Consider the following 19,514-nt stretch of genomic DNA (forward strand, 5'->3'; position numbering starts at 1 on the left):
CTTTAATAACTCTTAAACGAAGCGTCGTAGAAAATTCCTGCAAAGGAAAAAGTTGCTCCAAATCGTTTCAAGAACCACCTCCTCCAACGTCTATGGGATACACCATAAAATTAAATATAATAAAATCTGTACTATGTGTTTAAACGATCAGTAACGTCACAATTCCCGCAGCCGCTGGATGAAATTGAATATTATCGCGCAGTCATCGTAGAAACTTCATCTCGGCCTCAGAATTGATTAAATCGCTCACGGACAGGTGTAACAGGTGTTGCATTGGAAATATCAATCGCGACTGCATTTCTCAGTCAATAAATATCCAGCGGTGTCCCGCTCCTGAATCACTCTCTATAATTAGAATTGCGCTACAGAGGTCCCCATCAGCTTGATGGATTAACAGAAAATGAGACGGTCGGAGCAGAACGCCGAGAAGACAGGCAGACCATGTAACGAAGCCGAAGAAAGTACGGCAACCGAAGATGGTTCGTCTGACCCGAGAAAAAACCGCCACGGAATACCATAACCAAGAGAGACGGCACTTGCTACCGGCGAACATTGTTGCTCGCTTTAAAAGAAGACATTAGCCGCCGTACTTTCGACTTTGTTCAACGAAACTGCTGTACGAGACGTGACTATTGCCGCTGTCTATCAGAATGACGGAACAGTTATTTTACCCGACGACGGGATAATCGTCCTCTGAATAGAGAAATGAAAGTTCGGTTCAGCCCCGTCGAAAAACTGCCGATAAATCAACACGTTCCGTGGGGCCACGGAAATGACATAACGCGGCGGGGAGGGGGGGAATCGATCCGCGGACAAGAAAAGATGTTTACGTTTCTTATCGGCCGAGCGGGGCGATCTCGCGGCAAGAAACAGGCGCGCGGCGAAATTGCTCGAGAAATACCGGTCCGCCGCGCTCGGGTAATTAAATAACACCGTGCTGATATATACCGAGGAGCGCGCGCGCGCGCGCGAGCACGTGTGTACCAGTCTCTTGTATTAGCCGGTTCGTTGTAATGAGAGCGAGACTCATGTATCGTGTGTGTAGAGTAATTAGTGGTTTTTAATTATAAATCGTGATTCCGTCTTGTACGAATTAAGATATATTTATGATATTGTGTAATGTGAATGTATTGTGTTTCTGATGTATATGTAATGGTTTGTAGTTTGTTCGAGATATATTTGAAATATTTTATATTTTATATTTTATATTTAATATTTAATATTTTATAATATCTAAAATATATTTGAAATATATTTACAATATTTTATAATATATTTAGGATATATCAGTGATATTTTAAAATATATTTAAGATGTATTTGTAATATTGTAAAATATATTTAAGATATATCTGAAATATTGTACAATGTATTTAAGATATATTTGAAATATTGTAGAATATATTTAAGATATATTATAATATATCTGAAATATATTTGAAATATATTTACAATATTTTACAATATATTTAGAATATAACTGTAATATTTTAAAATATATTTAAGATATATCTGTAATATTTTACAATATATCTAAAATGCGATTGAAATATATTTATAAAATTTTCTAATATATTGAAGGTATATCTGTAATATTTTACAAAATATCTAAAATGCGATTGAAATATATTTATAAAATTTTCTAATATATTGAAGGTATATCTGTAATATTTTACAATATATCTAAAATGCGATTGAAATATGTTTATAAAATTTTCTAATATATTTAAGGTACATCTATAATATTTTACAATATATCTCCAATACATTTAAAATATATTTACAACAATTAAAAATCTTAAAAAACAACGTCATCGCAAAACGAACGGCAACAAAGACAAATTCTCGCTCGTCGACCATTCACTCTAAGTGGTTGGAACGACGACGGCGTACCACCATTTTTTAATGGAACAGTGGGACCATCTTAGTAACTCCGTGGAAGATTGGTAGGGATAAAAGCTGCTCGGAGCGGCGTTCGTAGATGCTACGAAAGCTCCGTGGCTAGCGCGAAGCGGCATAAATCATCAGCGGTGAGGAATTCTTTTCCGCGGCGATGCACGTTCGGTACACCGGTCGTAAATAATGCAGGCCCTGTGCCAGTCGCGAGACCGCCTGGCGTGCGACCGGATAGAATGCTAAATTACAATACTATAACCCCTTCTGCGGCTGCAGTTGTCTATAGTTGTACGGGGTAGTTAAATATTGAGAGACGCGCGCGCGCCACCGCAGCTTCGGAACTGCGTCTCTCGAACGTAGAAAAATGGTCGCGATTGAAAACACCGTGATGTACCCGGGGGACTGATGTGTACATGGTGGCTCGTAAGTGGCGACTCGACTCGACTAGAGAAATTTATTCGATTTGGAGAATATCAGTCATTTATATAGTCCAGTTAATATTTTGGCTATAGTCTAGTTAATATACCAGCTACAGTCGAGTTAATATTCCAGCTATAGTTTAGTTAATATTTTAGCTATTGTCTAGTTAATATTTCAGCTATAGTCTAGTTAATATTCCAGCTATATTCCAGTTAATATTCCAGCTACAGTCTAGTTAATATTCCAGCTATATTCCAGTTAATATTCCAGCTACAGTCTAGCTATAATACCTCCTATAAGCTATCTATATAGTCCAGTTAATATTTTAACTATAGTCTAGTTAATATTCCAGTTATAGTCTAGTTAATATTGCAGCTATAGTTCAGTAATATGGCCTCTAATCTAAGTATATAGTCTAGTTGGTATTCTAGCGAGATACTCAAATAATACTAAAATCCTCTCGAACAAGGTAGCTAAGATCCAAAGAGATCCCAAAACATAACCAATCGTATCATTGTGCGACCAGTCGACGATTTTATTGTTCAAACGTCGCCACGCAACAGTCTTGACATCGTTCGATGGAAATTTATGAAACGCCGCGCGGTTTCGCAATAAATTTCCTCGGCAACCGGAAAAATGTCCGGTCAAAGTCGACCTGTCCGGCGAGATCGGCACGCGGCCGCGCGTTCGATTTTCATCGAGCTCCAGCGTTTAGATCGACGGTGCGCGGCTCGATTTATCGCGTTGGCTCGCGAGCGTAGCCGCGTTTCAGTCCGCTCGGCACCGCTGCGCAATCCGAAATTCCAACGCGACCGATTTTTTCACTCCGCGCCGCGGTATTTTTTCGCGCGACGAAAACCGGTTCGCGCGGCGGAAAATCGAACCCGCGACCGCCCCGTTTATTTCGCACGGGCGACAACGGAAACAGAGATCTGGCTCCGTGGAACAGGAGTTTTGCAAACGTGGCGATTTACGACGCGCACCGTCGAATTCCTAGAACCTTCGGTTTAGGATACCCGTAAAAGGGTTAGAGAATTGGACTAAATTTAGGGCAAGGCGTTAATATTTATATAAAATTTTTGTTAACATATTGTGTTGTTAACGATGTTAATATTTACATAGAATATTTATTAAAATATTACGTTATTAACTCTATTAATATTTACACGAAATATTTATAGAAAATAAAAAAATAAAACGTATGTATACAAAAATAAATTCCGAAAATTGAAATGTCGATTCGCGGCGAACACAAGAATGGAACAGAACCAAGCCGCAAAGCGATTCCGTAATTGACTTTTCAACTACCTTGTGGAGCATCGACGCGTAGTGAAAACGTCGGGCAGTGGTCACTCGAGCGTCCCGGTAATTAAGGGGAAAATGCAGCACGAGGAAATACGGGTTGACCATCAAATTACTTTGTTCGCGCGTTAATTCGTCGATCACGAGCGTTACCGGCGTGGTTAATGAGTTAATAGCAGGTTAGAGCGAGGATTATCTAATAAAGGGTAAAGATTGTAATTTTGCTAATAACAGAGTCGAAGGCTGGCTTCCTCTTTTATATCGTTCATTATTCGTTGGTTATCCTACTGGTTAAAAAAATTAATTTGCATTACACAAGTTGTTGCAAAAATATTTTAACTTATACGAAATGATTCCTTAGGTCATTTTAAACAACTTTTTCATTTACGAAAATCTTCTACGTCGCTCCGTTCATGAGATATTAAAGAAAAACCACGGAGCAATCAGAGCCGAGGGGGCGTTACCTCGTGGGCGGAGCGTCGATGGTGCTCGCTAACTGATTGGTCCGTGTTTTTCTTGAATAACTCGCGAACGAAGCCTTCGCGAACATTTTCGCAAAGGAAAAAGTTTCTTCAAATGATCCAAGGAATTACTTTCGAAGGTTCGCGTCGTTTTTAAACACACTGTAGTAGCAAGCGCGCCGGATTGAGGTTAGGAGAGCTCGCAGCGGCTACCTTGATCCGGGGGGCCTGTCACGGGCGCAATTTCTCGGAGGCGGTTGAATCGCATTCTTTCGCATGCTTCCGAGGCCCGAGCGAACGTTTTTCCCCGCGTGAACGCGCACCGCGGCTCGGCGCCCGGTTTTAATGGCGGTCGATTTTTCCTTATAAATCGAGCGGTAAACCGGGGCCTCGCGAGTTTCGCGCACGCGGGGCCATGAGAAATGGCCGCGCACACCTAGCGGACTTCTTGCACGTTCGTACTTTCTTCGAATAATCATTTCAGCACGTCGTAACGTCGGCGGTCGGACGATCAATCTACGCCGCGGCCGGCGCGAAACTCTTTCGATCCGCTCCTGGATCGGCGAGCCGCGTGTGTGTACAGTGCCGTAGAAATGATTGAGACACAGAAATTGATGAAACGAGCAGCTCGTGAGAATTGCTGATATTCAAACTGCGATTTAGGAATAAAAATCTCTGATATTGAAACAGCGATTACTCCGCGAAGAAAAATCGTACGATGGTGGACATAACCTCAAATTAAAGCTTGAAGCTTCCTCCTTCAATACCATACAACATTTTTGCAATAGCTAAATTTTCACGCCGTATGATGGAGCCTCTAAACCGAAGGTACTTTATCCTAAAAATCATCTCATCCTCATTTTCAACTTCGAAAAATTTATTAAAAAATTGTTAATTGCAAAATGGAAATCCAAATACTACTTCAGTTCTCCATAGTCCCTTCTTTCAGTAAAAAAAATCGTCGCACACCAGAATTGTCTAAAAATCGATAATTTTTTACTAGAGGTTAGGTCTTCGTAGGTTAGGTCAGGGTTAGGTCTACAGTAATTCGTGAATATCTCGAGAACTAAAAGAGATAGACGATTTCTGCAAAGGAAAAAGTTGTTCGCAACACCAACCTCTGCAACATAGTTCCACGGCTCGGGTTTTCAACGCGTAAATAATTGATATACGTTCATGTAAGTAACAGGCACGTGACTATATCGCGCACGCATAATAAACGGGCGGCTTGGAGCGCAGAAACACGGATAGACAAGCGACCTCGTCGTTTTGAAATCGAAGACAAGCATCATATGTGGATCAGGGACCTTCGCTTTCCCTTACCTTCAACTTCATTCGAACGATTTTCTATATTACACGCGCGGCGTCGGCAATGCCGCGCCGTGTTCATCGCGTGCTTCGACACCCCGAGAAATTGATCGACCTACAATCCAGCAATGTTTATCGAGACCGATATAAAACCGAGATTTTCGCAACGTATGCAAATCAGCGGAGTCGCCGGGGGGTTTCGCAAGGTCTTGCTCGGAAAATTCAACCGTATCGTTGGAGAAATTTCACCGTAGGTACGCGGGCTCCGTGGTAGCCGATTTCGTTCGCCGCGAATCGACCGCGCGATTTTGAAGCCGCGAAAGGAAGCAGAATGCTTCCAGTCGAGAGGAACGCGGGCCACGGTTAACTGGAAATATTCAATAATTAGCCGGTTCCCTTAACCGGCCTCTCAGTTTCTGCCATCTTTTGGAATTTACCCACCAGACCACGGTGATCGTTAAGATCTCAAATTCTACACAGTTGTTACCTGATATCTGAACAATGTTCCCTAATGTTTGCGAGCAGATAGAACAATTAGTTTCAAAGTTATTAAATAGAACGTCCGAGGTATAGTTTGACCCATATTTGATACTTTTAGCTGCCAATTTAAATTTTATTTTTTTTTATTTATACTCGGTGAACTTTTATACAATATTAATAATTATATAGGCCCAGGATGTAGATAATACACGGATATTTATTTAATTTATTAATGATATTAACCGGTGGAAAATAAATTATTTGAAAATTATTCTCGAGACGTTCGACTTTGAAATTTTGTTCTCGCTTTACTTTAATAAATGTTAGTATTATTTTATGGTGCATGGTAGAGTCCAAAGTGAATTTCAAGTCGTGGGAGTGGGGATAGGTCACGCGAGACGCGGTGGCTCCCGCGCAGCGGTGTGGGGCGCGCCACGTGATGCGCTCAGCTTCCACGCAGCGTACTGGGGAGTCCCACGTGATGCGCTCAGCTTCCACGCAACGGAGTGGAGCGTGTCACGTGATGCGTGCAGCTCCCACGCAGCATAGTGGGGACTCCCACGTGACCAGCCACCACTCTACCTCCTAATGTCCGATTCAACGTGGTAGGAGGGGTCTATGGGAACCCGTAGAACGTCTCCGAGTCAACGATACCCTCGATTTCGTTTTCCATAGTGGTCTTCTATTGCGTAACAACTGTTTTCCGTGAACGATGGGTGACGTCTCTCTAGGACGAAGAAATTGCCGGATTACACAGCCGCATTGTTTGCACAGCGTCGTACAACTGGGCTGGCACGACATTGCTTCACCGTACTGTCATCAGGAAGATCGCGTCCGCGTGACGGTTTCCATTTGCAGCCTTGTTCTTAGATGGACGGTACGAGCACGCCACCCACCCCCCGCTAGATATATGGTTTACGTAATCTCTGGTTCCCGCGCGATCCGCTTGCGTAAAACTATATGGGATGATATAACGAGGAATAGGACGCCGAACGATGACACGTCGCGTATGTCATCTCACGGTGCAGGTGTATCGGCGGACGGTGAAAGTACGCGTTACGGACGCTGCCCAGGCCGTTCGACCGTCTCTAACAATGAGACCATGTCATTAGGACTGTCACGTTGACGACTGGTCACGTTGGGACACGCGGAGAATGATTTTGGTGGTTTGTGATAATTTATATAAATTTATTCGAGTGGCAAGTCTGTGTCTCAAGTGACGTTAATTTTTATGGATTTTTAAACAGTCTCAAACTTCAGCAGACAAGATTATCTGGCATTGTTGATGGAGACCTTAACTTCATGGTCCAAAGGGTTAATTTGTATTAAAATTACTCAAATTTTATTTTTTGTAACAAGGGAATCTTTATTTCAAACGAGAAATCTCAATCTGATAAATTTCCTCAAATATCAGCAGAATAAATTTTCCTCAAATATTGCCGATATTAAAACTGCCATAACTTCATAGAAAAAAATTCGACAGTCATGAGACCAACTTGATTTTAAAGCTTGAAGCTTCCTCTTTTAGAATCTGTCATCATTTTTCCTTAAATAAATTTTTAAACCATTTGGCGGAGCAAAAATCGGAGGTACTTTTTCCTAGAAACATGGTCGTTTTTGACGCGACTGTACCAAGTCTGAAAAATTTTTCCCGGGATCGGCTCTTACATATGTTATTAACAAGTAACAAAGTCTCCCCTTTCCAACGAGTACAAGAAAAATGGTGTGCGATTTTTCTACGCCATTTTATCGTACTTTTACTGAGACGAAAATTGCGAAGTTTGATGGGAGATGGAGTAGAACCATTCTGTGCAGATATCTCACTTAAATTGGTATACAGGGTGTTCCAAAAATATAATTCCTTGCAAGGGAAGATTCCTGAGTTGATTTTAAGAAACTTTTTCCTTCGCAAAAATTTTCTACGTTGCTTCGTTAAGGAGATATTAAAAAAAGAAGACAGGCTAATCAGAGGGCGAGTAGAGTGGGGGAACCTCGACGCGGCAGTGAGCTCGGCGCGTCATTGGCCGCGGGGCGGGGGTCGGCAGCGCTGCACCTTAATTCGGTCCCCGTTTTTCCTCAATAACTCGTCATCGAAGCGAGGTAGAGAATTTTCGCAAAGGAAAAAGTTTCTTAGAATCAACCAAAGCATCGAAATCTTCACTGACTTTTAATATTTTCGAAATATTTACATCTTTATATAACATAAAATTGTTAGCTACTATTTGAAGCTTCCTGTTTCCCACCGCGGACAATAAACTCTCGATCACCGAGCAACGCCATCGATTCCAGCCCACGTAGAGACACATTCCGACCGCCCACCGGCACGACATCGCAACGCTCGCGTTTCCCGGCTGCTTTCCTTTCGTTTCTTCTCGCATAGCCGTCTCGCCGCCGCGGCGTCCATCGAAATCTCGTCCGCAGGATCATTGTCTGCATGAATTATTCACGCTTTCTACTTTTACCCTTCATAGATGTCTCTATATATTTGTTTCTCGGCGGTTTCCCGGCCGGTCACGCGCCCGATAATGGAACGCCGATTTTTCCTGGATCCGGACCGCTGCGAGGCAGACCTTTCGATTTGATAGACAAATTTATCACCGGCAACGCGGGCGCGGTTTTCGACCGCGGTTACATCGGGCGTGCCCGGGACGAAGTCATTCATCTTCGAAGATAGAAATTCACGATAGAAAATGATCGGTCGGAACACCGCCCCGGCGAACCGTACTAAATCAAGGAAGTAAATCGGCGAGAGAGCGACCGGCTACCGTGTGCGGCCAACGCGATCAACGCGACGCTGTACGACCAGGCGATTTAACTGGTTGTAGTACACTCGATTTGGACAATTTCACTGCCGGCTACGAATTATTGTTGCGATAACTATGCAACGAAACGAGTGCCATAACAGAGACTCGCGGCGATCGAGACTCGATCGAGACACTACGCGAGATTTACCGTCGCGACGATAAATCGCCCAGATCTGCATCCCCGTTTTGTTTCTTGCGAACGCGGCGTTAGGCAACCGGATTTTAACTCTCCGGATCGTTTACGAAATTGCTGCGAGCCCGCCGCCGCTGCAAAAACATCCACCTTCGCTCGCGGTTCCTAGGATCCCTTTCTTTTCGCTTCTCTTTCTCTTGCTTCAGGCAGTTATTCGGCACAGAGACTGACTCTTTGTTATTTAGGACAGCGAGCCGGTTGCCACACGATGATTCGTTTCTCCCACCCGTGCGATATGGTTTTCTGTGCCTAGCCGAGGTGTTTGGAACGGTCCGGACTTATTTCGAAGAAGGAAGATTGAGCTGAGAATTGTAGGATTTTTCTGTGGTGAAATGTCGATGGAATTTGGGGTAAAATGTTGAGAGAAAATGGTGTGAAATGAAGATTGAAAATGGGGTGAAAAGTAGATGAAAAATGCAATGAAATATTGAGGAAAAGTGAGATAAATTGTTGATGGAAAATGGAGTGAAATATTGATGGAAAATGCAGTGAAATGTTGATGGAAAATACTGTGAAATGTTGAGGGAAAATGAGGTAAATAAAATATTGAAGGAATATTATATAAAATGGTTTAAAATTCCTCCAAATGTCGATAGAAAATATTAAACTAAACTCCATTAAAATATTAAAGAAAAATTAACTACCAACTAACCCCACAATGAATTTCCAACTAAATCACGACATACCACAGTAAAACTTAGAGTCATAGAGAGCATTGCATACACAACGCTCTCATAAAAATGCAGATTCTCACGGATCGACGTGGGTGGTGACGTAGAATACACGGTTTGCACTTACGGGGAACGCGTTCCCCGCGATTTCAATCACAGCGTACTTTTTTGCCGAACTTTCTACGCTCGTGGTTGACGGGGCTCCAATTTCCTGCGGCTTACGCAAGGGTTAGTTAGCGGATCGTTAAAACAGCGTCTTCTCGGACCGGCATAACATTTGGCAGGAGTACACGTCGTCGGAAGAAAGCGCATAATTACTGGTCCATTTCACGCGGATATCGAGACGCGATTACGAACTGTTCCTTCGAACTTAACCCTTTCACTATGGAGCGCATTACTGAGCAGTTGACACCGAGGTTACGGAATTTTACAATGATATTTATTATATTTTGTAATATCACTTTGCCTTCTAAAATATAATAGTTTATAACCATAATTTATTTTCTTTAAATATTATAGTCAACTGTCTATAAAAGTTTATGATTATAATTTATTTTTTTCACTATTGTAGTCAACTGTTCGTAAAAGTTTATAATCATAATTTATCTTTTTGAATATTATAGTTAACTGTTTGTAAAAGTTTATAATCGTAATTTATTTTTTTAAATATTATAGTAAACTCTTTAATGATTAACAAAAGTATCTCATATAAAGTATAATAAATAATATTAAAAATATAATAATAAAAGAATATAGTAATAAAAGTATATATATATGGTGTGAATGTATATATATGCTCTTCCTATATATAAATGGTCATTCTTCGGGTTCTTATACATACGTCAAGCGAAGGGGTTAATCGATCCGCCAGCCGGCGATTTCTCGAGCGACTCGCTTTCATCCCTGTCAGATTAAATGACGCGCGAGCGCGAGTGCGCAGACGTAACAGGCACAGCCAACTTCGCGTCATACTGTTTCACGCATTGGCGTCGCGTCACCGTCGAATTCGAGCCGGTAATTTCGACTTTAAAGCCGACACCTGGAGGCGACAGGCCATTAACTCCACCTTCGAATTTTCGGCGATTACATAAAAATGATTACGCTTAATAAAATGCGAGATAACTGTGCAATTAATGCGAAATGACTGTGCAATTAACGCGAAATAAAAATCGACTGTGTTAATCGCGCGAAGTTTTAATTTCCAACAGACGTGTTTTCTCCTTTTGACAGCCGTGAGAGAGTTATCCAAAGGATCTCTCTTTCGAGAGAGAGTAACGACCAATCGACGGCTTGATTTTTGCGCGTGGTGTCGTTAACTTCGATTTACAGCTTCCGCGACACGCGTGAATTTCCATAAAATATCGTCGAGCAAAAAAGGCTGATAAATATCGCGGTATGCGGGATGACGAGTTCCGCCGTGTAATAAGCGATCGTATATCGCGATGAGAAGTGGCTATAGCACGGCAACTATGTAGACTGAGTCGTAGGTATAGCATTTGCAACATGCTATCCTGAAAAATTGCTTCACGCAATAAAAAACCTAACTGACTAACTCACCGACGTAAAAAGGCCGTGTCTCGTTGCTCGTGCCTGATATTAAATAGCCATTAAACTGCTCTATATATATATGCATACGTCGTCGAAATGGAATATTGCTTTTTCCACCGTGTTGCAATTTTTCCACAAGGAGACGTATTAATTATTATTGGAAAACTGTTTCGCTTATGGTGGTCATTAGACCGGACAGCATGTCGTTATTACCGTATCGCGTTTCACAGAAATTAATATCGAAGAAAAATGACATCGTTGCTACGCAAGTCTACGGGGCGATTATGTAACCTAACCTATAAAGAGCACTAACCTAGACCTGAACCGATCGTTGGAAAACGTTCAAGGTGTATTGTGTAACGTGAGTTATATGTGTATCGAGAGACGTGTAAATATTGTAATTTAGTTGAAATTAAAATTGGAGGAAAGTGGGATGATGGAATGATGTAACATGAACTGTATCTGGTATTAATCCATACTTAAAGAACGCTCCAGATTTTTTAAATTGTATAAATAATGCATTTCATAGGGATTGATATTGAAGAAATAATAATATCGTTGACCTATACAGTAGATTTGTAGTTGCATAATCTACTCTTTGTACAGGAAGAGTATAAACATCCTGTAGCATAGGAATTAAAATTCTTGAAAAATGATAGACTCAATTATAGAACCTAACCTATATATAAAGCTCTATCGTAGACCTAACCCATATAGTCAAACCTAATCTATGATTAAAGCACACTGTATAACCTAACCTATAAATACACACACACAGAAAAATATAAATATTACACTTCACAGGAAATAAAATTAAAAAAAGAATAATAAAAACTAAAATACTAACAATGTAACCTAACCTAACAGAGGTCTAACCTAGACCTAACCAAAGTCTTTAAAACCTTCGAGGCATCTTTAAAAAAATCGTGAATCTTTATACCGGGTGTGACAGACAATTTCGCGAGAAATGGCATCGCTATAAAACAACGAATCATTTTCAATAATTCTCCGCTACAATATGAGCTGCACGTTTCAACGACTTATGGCTGCATCTAGGTTATAGTCGCGCAGGAGTTGATCCCCGTGGCATTTCAATTCCTCGGTCGTCGACAGGGAAAAAAAACGAGGCCGTGAAGCCACGATCAAGGCGCAACATGGATCCGACCCTACACGATCTCGTCCTGTTACTTTGCTTTTGTCTGAACTTTACCTGTCGTTTGAACTTTCGAAAGATGAATCGGCTAACGACTCTCACGGTGAGAATGGAGACGACAACGGGGATGAGCCGGTAAATAGAGGGAATCGTAGGTTCGTTAGCCGATGCCAATTATCGTCTAAGTTCATCGTTCGACCCAACCCTATCAACCCATGATATTTTATTATCGTCCCTCGAGGCCCAAAATGGTGGATAGTCAGAGATTTAGAGTGAAAGGAGATGGAGAGGTTGGATTCTAGTACGTTTTGATAGAGAAATGTGGAAGTATCGCTAGATATAGTTGGAAACGACGTTTTATCGATATATATCGTTGAAAACAGTAAAAGTGCTGTTAAATGCTTAAAAATTGTTATTTTTTGATGGGACTAAATGGATGCTCTAGATTATAGCAAGCTCTATTCAACGAGGTATATTAATCTAAATGCAAACGTCATAGATCGCTAGAAAATTGCAAAATACTCACATCGACAAAAATGGAGCAAAAGTTAGGGGAAACCCGAACTTTAAAACACTGTAACTTGATTATAAATCATTGTTTTCTGGTGCAACAAAGTAGAAGCTCTAGACATTACTCATCTCCATCGATAGAGGTACGAAAATCTAAGAAAAACAATAAATTCTGTCAAGGATGGTGAAAAAAGTGGAAAACTTAAAATCCCTCAAAGTAAAAAAAGTAAAAATCCCTCAGACACTTAAAAATTAATCTCGCTATGTAGAACGCATTGTAAATGTTAAACCTTAACAAATTATGTCAATCTTGTTATAAATATGCAGATCAAACAGCTTTGATCTCAAAAAAACGTCAAAATCACCTTATATATAGTGAAAAAGAGTAAATAGTGATGGCATCTACATTTAAAAATTCCTCAAGCACTTAAAAATCATTCTCATCATATAAAGCACATTACAAACTATATATCTTAACAAATTCTATTAAATCAAACACTAAAATCCACAAGAACACGAGCATCAATTTTTTAACTCACCCTTTACTCCAACCACTTCGTCGCTTTGACTAACATCCTCTCTCCTCTCGCACTCGTCGTAGAAAAATCACTCGCAGAGCCCGAGGAATTATTATTTAACCGTCTAATTGTGCGGGAAATAATTTAGCCGATCGTAATCGACGGTTAAATAGTACGAGACGTTGAATCGGCACGCAACGTGTCAGGACGCAACACTCTCACTTCCTCGGCCGGCAGCGGGTCGCCCCGTATTTACAATAACATCGGTGTATACTGCGCGTTACTTCGGAGCGCGTGTACCGTTACGAAATCATAGAAACACATTTGTAATTAGTGTGGTTCGCGAATCGGGGCGCGGCGGGTAATAATCGGTTCCGTTTTCGAGGCGAGGATTTCTCGTCGCGGGGGAAGCTTCGCCTGTACGATTTTCGGGTTTTAATTTTTGTATGGAGTGTATATGGGGTGCACGACAGATTAGAATCATTGGAAATATAGTGATTGCTTGTGGAAGTGTGTGAAAAATAGTGGTGTGCAATAGTGATTGATTTAACAGTGGCAAAGTGGACAGTGAATTTTTGGCAGAATTGCAGTATTATTTCAGGTAAGCTAAAGAATTATAAATTTTAAAGATTAATTTCATTTTTAATATTTAATAATTAGAGTAAGTTAAATATAGCCTAGAGGCACTCTAAAATTTTTCTAACAAGCTTTTACGATTTTATATTGCTGAATTTACAATTATTATGTATTATTGTAATATATTACAATTAAATATTGTACAAAGTGTGAGACAGTAATATTATAACTGCTTGGTACATTCAGCATAGACTTCATAGTTTATTTATTTATTATTTAAAATCCACTGCTTCAAATGTAAAATTATAAAATTATTAGAAAAATTTAACTATATATCTACAATATTACTATGATAATAATTTTTATATCCAAGTATTGTATTTACTGCAATAAAAATAATAGAATACCTAACTGAATTAAATATTGAATATACTGCATTAAATTTTCCCGAATATTTCTTTCGATAAATTAAATTTAATTTAAGTAAATTTATTACTAAGATAGAATAGTAAGTTGAATCATTGAGACCATAGATTGAAGGAGCTTTCAACGAAGTTCCACGGTGAACAAACAGCTCGTCTATCGAGGAATGGTGACTCGAGACGCAAATATCGTCGGACAACCGTCGGAAAGCCTCTTTTCCCGAGCATCTGTATTCTCCGTCGTACCCGAGCGTCCCTCGAAAGTTCAATTGCATTCCGATGAAAGGACAAACTTCGACTCGTGACAAAGGCTCACGTCGGAGCCCTGACATTTAGTGGTCCCGTTTCCTTCGACCCAGTTCCGTATTCCCTCGTTCCTTCGAAGAATCTTCGGCAGTCGAAGTGGATCGATTCGGTCCACAGTTTCGAATATCGTTGCGAAACCAAATACACGAGACGTTGCCAATGAGATAATCGACTGGATTCCATTAGAACCAAAATCAGGGTCGCTTGCCAAAAGTGATAATTTATCGCAATAATTAATTCGTAGGTCGAAAGTCTATTTATAAGAGACCTAGTGAGATAATTAGTATTCTGAGACCTTTGGATAGTTAGAGGATTCTGATAGAAAGATTCTGGAGAGTTAATCTTGACTTAAGCCGGGTCTAAACTAGACTTAATTTGGATTTAGTTTAGCTTTGAGTCTGGACGTAGCTCTGACCTAATCCAGACCTAGGTCTGACCTAATTCAGAATTAATTCAGACTTAATCCAGACCTAGGTCTGACCTAATTCAGAGTTAATTCAGACTTAATCCAGACCTAAATCAGTCCTAACTTAGATCTAGTGAGTTTTGACTACTTAGGTCTGAATTGGGTCTGGAATAAGTCTGAATTAGGTCTAGATTAGATCTGGGTTAGGTCTGGGTTAGGTCTGAGTTATCCCAAAAAAAGGCCCTGCCTTGCCAGACGGTTTTGACTAGAAGTTGCTGGAGCATCAATTTGGACCTATCCCTTGCCTAATACAGACTTAAGTCAAGCTTAACTCAGGCTTAACTCCAGTCTAACTCAGGCCTAAATAGGCCTAACTCGGATGAACTCAGACCTAACTTAGACCTATCTCAGCCCAAATTCAAGCTTAACTTAAGGCTAATCTAGACTTAACTCAGATGAACTCAGACCTAAACCAAACATAAATCAGTCCTATCTCAAGCTTTACTGAAGCCTAATCTGGGCCTAACTGAGACTTAACTCAGATGAACTCAGACCAAATTCAGACATAACTCAGTCTTAACTAAAGCTTAACTTAGGCTTAAGCTAGACCTAATTCAGACTTAACTCAGATAAACTCAGAACTAACCCAGACATAAATCAGTCCTATCTCAAGCTTTACTGAAGCCTAATCTAGGCCTAACTGAGACTTAACTCAGATAAACTCAGACCTAACCTAGACCTATCTCAGACCTAATTTCATCAAGAAAAATCCCAAAAGGAATCCTCGAACCGAATGATCGCGTCCATTAAACCTCGATTAAGGATCTAATAATCAGTAAAAAGTGGTCCAGCATAATCTGCCGGCGTTTCCGGAGAAGGTCTGTGGCGTGGCTCTCGGGTCCCCTAGCACGGTTGCATGAGCGATGATGCTGCGTGTTACAGAGCGGCCGCGGCTCGCCGGCGAGCACGGAGATAGAAAGTGCGATGATCCGCGAATGAACTTGGCCTTGTCCTTGTCCCCGTCTCATCTTACGGAACGCTTAAGCGTTTCTCGCTTGTGCAAAACCCCGTGGTATTGTGCAAACAGTCGCGGCGATTCAACGCCAGGCGGAGGAAGGTGAAGGGGAGAAAAGGTGCACACGCCGGTCGTTGCATCGCTGCTGCCCGCCAGCTAATGATGCCACATAAACGCCGCTTCGATCCGTCTAATTAACGTAATAACGGTCCGTCTCTGGGAGAACAGCTTCCCGGTTACCGGAATTACGTTCCAGCAGCTTCCTGCCCTCGTCCATCGACCGGAGGACGTTCAGGGATTTTTCATTGGTCGACGAGTGGGCACTTGTCATACTTGCGCCGTGGATATTGATTTGAGATAATTAATTAAGGGGGACGCTAAGGATCTTGCTGGCTGAGAAAAGTTTTACGTCGTTTTCAGCAGCCAAATAATTTTGTGCAAAAGTAGGTAAGGTGTTTTTGACGGTTTTTCAGTTTTACGACAACTGGAATGCTGTTGTCTTGGATATTTATTTTCTATTGGATAATGATCATTGAAATTTAGGGGTTCCATTTTGTTGCATCAGAAAAGAGCAATTTTTAAGCATTTTACGACAATTTTAACTACGCTTATTCTCTCTCGTAACCATTTTCGAGAAAACTCTGTTTAAAATCTCAGTGTTTCTAAATTTTCTCTCGCAATTTATTTCTAACATTTTTGCACATATCCATACACCTAATCAACTACCATAACTCTCAATTGATTCCACTCGAAAGCAGCTATTATTAAACCTTCCACACTGTATTGATTACCACCATTAAATCATTCTGTTCCAATAGCCTTGACAGAACCTCACCCACCCTAATTGACCAGCAATCGTTGTTGCTACTAATAAGTCGCTTCGTTAAGCCACGGCATCTTTCACGTACCCTCTCGCCGATTGTTGCATTTCCGTAATGGCCCGGCAGACTGATGGTCGGCCATTTGTCGTTTCGACTTCCCCGGTCCCGGCCACCTGTGCAGCGCATTAACTCGGACCCCCGCCGCGGCAAATTCAATATAAACCCGGACGCCTCGCGTCACCTCGTTCCCTTGATGCTTTTCTCCGATTCATTTCGTCGTCCGCTTTTAAAATGTCGATCCTCATCATTCCGCGGACTTTAATGGTAGGATTCCACTTACTCCGTTACACTGGCACCAAAATTCGATCGTCCCAGGCCTCTTTTTACCGTTCCGGAATCCGGGAAACGGACCACGTGGCCGCTCTTGGAATTCCGTTCATTAATTATTCGGGTTAAGATTGCAGGACACGGTCACGTCGATATGTGACACCATTAGCATGAATACGAGCTGACACTTCTTCTAATCATTCGGTTGTTCGATCTTTAGTGCGGCGTTTTATCACAATGTTTTCTAAATTAATTTCTCGAGAGACGGGTACTCCGTTCTTTTTTTTTGTTAATGTGCGAAAGTGTTGGGATGCTTGGAGGATATTTAATGAGTGTAGAAAGATGGTAGAATATTGTTATGATTGTTTAAATTTGATGGAGAGTTGATTATATGGCACTGTAACAAGTGCGTAATTATATATATATATATATATAAATGTATCTATAATAAATTAGTAATTAAAGTTGTAACAATTTTTTTCGCGGTAAAAACTACAATGGCTATCAAGAGGGAAGCCTCAGCTTTCCAACGAATCAAACGGAAGTGAGCTACGATTTTTTTTAGCCGAGTTATCGCTAATTATGTCAGCTCATCCATTTTTGACCCGCCAAGTGACGACCATGATTAGACATAAAAATCGCTCTATCTTTGAGCTGCTGTAATTTCGCTCAAAATAATCGCACGGGGATGAGCCTCGGCTCATTTTAAAGGGGAAAATATCCTCTTTAAGAAGTCCAGAGCTATCCAGATTGTTTTTATTTTTTTATTCTAGTCCAGGCGAGCAAACTTTTACCTAATAATTGCCCAAATTCCAGCGTCCGTCAGAAGTTGTATTCATTTTTTTCAAAGCAAAAACTAACACACTTATCAAGAGGGAAGCTTCATTTTTCCAACCCCCCCAAACCGGAGTGTTCTACGATTTTTTTTAGCCAAGTTATCGCTAATTATGTGAGTACATCCATGTTGGACCTTCCAAGGGACGACCATGATCAGACATAAAAATCGCCCTATCTTTGAGCTGCTGTAATTTCGCTCAAAATAATCGCTCGGTGGTCAGCCTAGGCGCATTTTAAATGGGAACGTCTGCTCTTTCAGAATCCGTAAGCTAGATCTCACAAAATTATCTGAAACTGTGACAATTGCGTTTATATATATTTAATAAATTTAATAATTATGAGAACTCGAAGGAAAGTCCGACAGATAACTACAAAATTAATTACATTAAACAGTAGCAACAAATTTCTGTATATATTTTATATTACATTAAAAATGATGACATGCCATTTTTATATTTTTATAAAAGGCGTCACCTTATTTATATAAATTTGCTCCAATTATGATATCTAAGCCAACGAAATACAATTTCGCCGAAACAGACGCACGAATAATTCTGTGGGAATTCACGATGATTCTTGAGGCCGACACAATTAAGAAAATGAGCACAGAAAACAGTGCGTCGATCGGTCGGAGATTTCACGGCCGATTCCACAATTAAAATCGTCCCACTAATGCGAGAGATCGCGCGCCGGTTCTCTCCGCGTTTTATGCCCGGGCAATCGAACGCCCCGTGCGACCGTGGAACACTTTCATTGGCAACCGTTCCATGAAATTGCGGCTCCACCTACGTGCCCGAGCCGGGCTATCGTCGTCTCTGCCCGGCCTGTTATCGTGGCCTTCATTTTTCCGCAATTTCTCTTCCCCGGGGGCCGCCGGAACAACGTCGCGCGCAACAAACAAAAAAACTCGTCGACTTTCCCCGTAGATGGGAAAACCCTTTCCGCGCCGCGTTTTTCAACGACCCGGCCCCGCTAATGATCGATCCCTAATTGCGGCTCGGCCTCGCCGATCCTCGCGAAACTAGTTGCTCTTGGGAGAGCTGCCTTTTTTTGGTCAACTTTCCGTTTTACCCAGTCGTGCTAGATGACTTTGAATCTCTGGCTTCGTTCAAGAACTGCGTGGAATTGCGAGGACGTCGCAGATGATGTATGAAATGCTTGGGAAGGTTTTGTGGATGTTCTGTAAAAAGTTGGAGAAATGTTCTTTGAATGGGTTAGGTTATGATAGTAGAGGATGCGGTGATGTTTGGGAGACGTCTTTTAGACGTTCTAAAGACGTTTCGGGGATGTTACGAGGACGTATTATGGACGTTCTAAAGACGTCTCATGAACGTTCTAAAAATGTCTCATAGACGTTATAAAGACGACTTATGGGCGTTCTAAAGACCTCTCATGTAGGTCTATCCATTAATTAAGAAATCCTAATTTAACCACGAAATCAACAAGTAGAAATCAAGTACTATCTACCAGCACGATTGTACCGACTTTCTAAAAACAAATCGTCCGCCGTCGATACATATTGTTATCATTAATATCGAACA

General features: G+C 41.1%; 1 long non-coding RNA gene across 1 annotated transcript in view; it reads left to right on the forward strand.

The window, feature by feature from the left end:
* The first annotated feature begins 13,623 nt into the window (after nt 1–13,623).
* LOC144477004 (uncharacterized) overlaps nt 13,624–19,514 on the forward strand; it is a 139,436-nt gene continuing 133,545 nt past the window's right edge. Inside the window, exon 1 of the long non-coding RNA XR_013495131.1 lies at nt 13,624–13,864. This is a non-coding gene — a long non-coding RNA (uncharacterized LOC144477004). The remainder of the gene's footprint in view (nt 13,865–19,514) is intronic.

This window comes from Augochlora pura, chromosome 11 (assembly GCF_028453695.1).
Source record: "Augochlora pura isolate Apur16 chromosome 11, APUR_v2.2.1, whole genome shotgun sequence".
NCBI lineage: Eukaryota > Metazoa > Arthropoda > Insecta > Hymenoptera > Halictidae > Augochlora > Augochlora pura.